Raw genomic sequence first — 3,353 nt, 5'->3', positions numbered from 1 at the left:
AAAGTAAACAGAACAAGAAGTATCCAAGATGCTCTACACAGTTCCACTTAAAATATTTTTGTGGATATTTTTTACCTTGGGGAAATATCCCCTGCTCACACATGTGTTTTATGCAACAGGTTCTTATATTTGCACCAGTGAAGAATGACCTATGTACCAAGGGGCTGTAACTGTAGAAAGTAAGAGTGGCCTGAAACAACCACCACAAAAACAAATAAACAGGAAAACAGATGAGTGCTGTCCTTCAGAGTGATTGCTTTGGAAGATTCAGCTGATTTCGCTGACGTTGCAAAATCATTTACCTCTATCATCTCACTCTCTTATCAACATATATGTGTCTTAGAAAATCCACAGTTCCACAGACATCTACTCAGCAACCCTAATAAGATTAAATGGCCTCTTTGACTAATGTCTTCCAATAAAGAATAGAACTGGATGAAAAATCAATTGGTTGAAATTCAAGTTGCCTTATTGCGTATCATATTACGGAGGATAGTTTTGACAATTAACTCATGATATTTGTGTGTATTAAGGTCTAATGGATATATTTTAATGTGCATATGCTGTGTGCTATCGTAACACTGAACCACTCTGATGAATGCCAAAAAACTTTATTAAGACACTGATAGAATTTTGTGGAGGTGATAGTGAAATACTGATTAATCCAAATTGAGATAGGACAGGATTCTTGTTGCTTGATTTCTCTTGTGTCAAATCATTTAGGCACTTCTACATCTAATCAGAATATGTGCTGACTGCTCTTCAAATAGGGAGCAAATTCAAAGTCAGATGCCTACCTGGTTGGGGCCAATGACATAAATACAACAGCAGGTTAGGCTGGTATATGGGAGATATAGGGAATGGTGGGGGCTTCGACATCTCAGATAGCACAAAAGCACATGCCTTTTCTGAAGGAAGAGGCTGCTTCTCAGATTCCACTGAGATGCCTCGTAAAACTTTAGATCTAGTGTTGTCAGACCTGATTTTTTAAAAGAAGCAAAAAACTCATATTCTTAAAAATCTCCCAAATCTTAAATGAAATTGGTTTTTTAAAAGTCAAACCCCCAGGTGGGCCGGATCTGTGCAGACCCAAATAAATAAGGAGAGACAGATAGATAAATAGATGCATAAATGCATAGATGGATATGTGCAGCCTGGCCCTGTGGATCTCCAACATTGTAACCTCTTATATTAGGATATGATGTTTGACAAACCTCTTAAAATATCTCAAACATGACTCTACTACTATTTTCCCTACCCTACCCCACAGACCATTCCCCAGTGCACATAAATATAAAAGAAATACAGCCAAAGATTAACTGACGATTTTCTTTTCTACTTCTGGTTAAATACATGTTTTCTCAATGAGACTCTGAAGTGAAAAACCTGGTGAATAACAGAACAACTCAATATTTTAGATAGTTAGAATGAAGAAATTTCAGAAAAGTTCTTCATTAAAAAAGAAAAAAGTTAGATAATGTCAGTATAGAACACCATTTATGATGTCTATTTTTTAGATAAAGTACATCACAATATGGATATCATTTTTTCTAAATTCATTTTGAGAGCGAGGAAGTTTCTCCTTAAGATGTAAATAATCTCATTGTTATTTTGATTATAAAAGTAATTTATAAGCATTGTAAAAGTTAGAGAAAACAAATAAGAGCGAAAAAAATATCCATTATCTAAAACAATGCTGCCTAGTAGAACTTTGCAGTGATGGACGTGTTCTACATGCACGCTGTCCAATAAGGGAGCCACCAGCTCCATGTGGCTATTGAGCACTTGAAATGTGGCTACTGCAACTGGGAGACAGACTTTAAAATTTCATTTTTTTAGAAGGCCCACTAAAAAGAATAAGTATATGTTGATTCTTAGGGGGAATGTTCTCCTGGTTTCATTCTATCAGAAAACTAGTTTTCTTCTCACCTTAATATCAGGGTTTCCTGAGAGATTACTAAATAACCTTCAAGCCAGAGCAATCTAATTTAAATCACAGACAGAACAAGAAAGAAGCAAGCTCCATAGACCAAGTTACCAGCCTGAGGAAGAACTCTGAGGGAGGAATTGCATAGGACCAAAAGAGAGAGGGCAGCAAGGCCAAGCAGAGGAATTCTCTAACCCCCAGTAATTAAGAAAAGCTCAATGAAGTTATTAAATAACTTAACTTCTTAGATGAAACAAACAAAACCTACAAACAAGTCCTTAGTTAAGAAATATTAATCAAACTAGCTTAATAGTTATAGTGTTCAGTGTAACTGATTGAAACTGATTCTGTCTTGTTTTATTTAAATGTTCAGTAAATTTCGTTATTATTTATCCTTAGGCTTATTAAGTCCTACTTACAGAAATTCTTTTTAGTTTCAATAAGATTTCTTTGCAATAAAAATTATGGAAGTTGGATATCCTAATGGCCATTGGTTATAATATTGATTCTCAATGGTTGTAGATTTCATCGGCTCTGTGTTTACCTTTCTTTTCAGGCAAGAGAAGGCCCAATGGGACTTAAGTTAATATCTGAACAGATATGATAGAGATGCTATCAAGCAGACATATAAAAAGAGACCAGTTTATATGAATGGACCTTAAAGTGTTTTATAACTTTTATAATATCCCCTTTAAAAAAAAAAAACAAACTCAATTAAATGCTTGTTTTGATGAAAAGGTAATACTTCTCCTTCCTTCTACTTCATTACAAACTTGGTTCATTTGTAACAAGTGGACCAGCAAATGTGTGAATGACCAAGAGATAGTCACCAAATAGTGAATTTCACAAGCCGATAGACTAGAATTTTTTAAAATTTTTGTGTGCAATATGTGATGACAACAGGTGTCTCATTCAAGAACAGCTACCAGTCATTCAAAGTTAGATAAATGCTGAATCCTAAATCGGGCATAAATATCATTTGCTATGATTTTTATTTCTATGGATCTGGAGGTTTTATTTTTCTTTTGAATTTTTCATTACATATTCAAAGTAATTAAGCAAAATTGTAAGCATATGCAACATTTTGCTGAGGTTTTTATCTTTCAGAGATCATACAAATGGGTATTGAGACTGGTAGGATCCAAATCTAAAAGAATATTTAAATGCAAATGATTCACAGTTCAAATTTTAATGTAGAACAAAGGAAGGACATTTTTTTATTCGGAATACAGATTTAATCAATGTAAATTTTCATTTGATTATCTGAAACATGCACAGAAGGCCCATGGCTAAAGAGGAAACATGTACCCTTTTGAAAATTTCAATTTTATTTAATAAGTGTTTATTCTCGTAGCTTATAGAGACATAATTGATATATAGTTTTTAAATCATATGCTCAAAACAAATTTAATTTTTAATTTTTCTC

This window comes from Pteropus vampyrus, unplaced genomic scaffold (assembly GCF_000151845.1).
Source record: "Pteropus vampyrus isolate Shadow unplaced genomic scaffold, Pvam_2.0 Scaffold53, whole genome shotgun sequence".
NCBI classification, from domain to species: domain Eukaryota; kingdom Metazoa; phylum Chordata; class Mammalia; order Chiroptera; family Pteropodidae; genus Pteropus; species Pteropus vampyrus.
The sequence above is the reverse complement of the archived record's forward strand: the minus strand, read 5'-3'. Positions refer to the sequence as shown.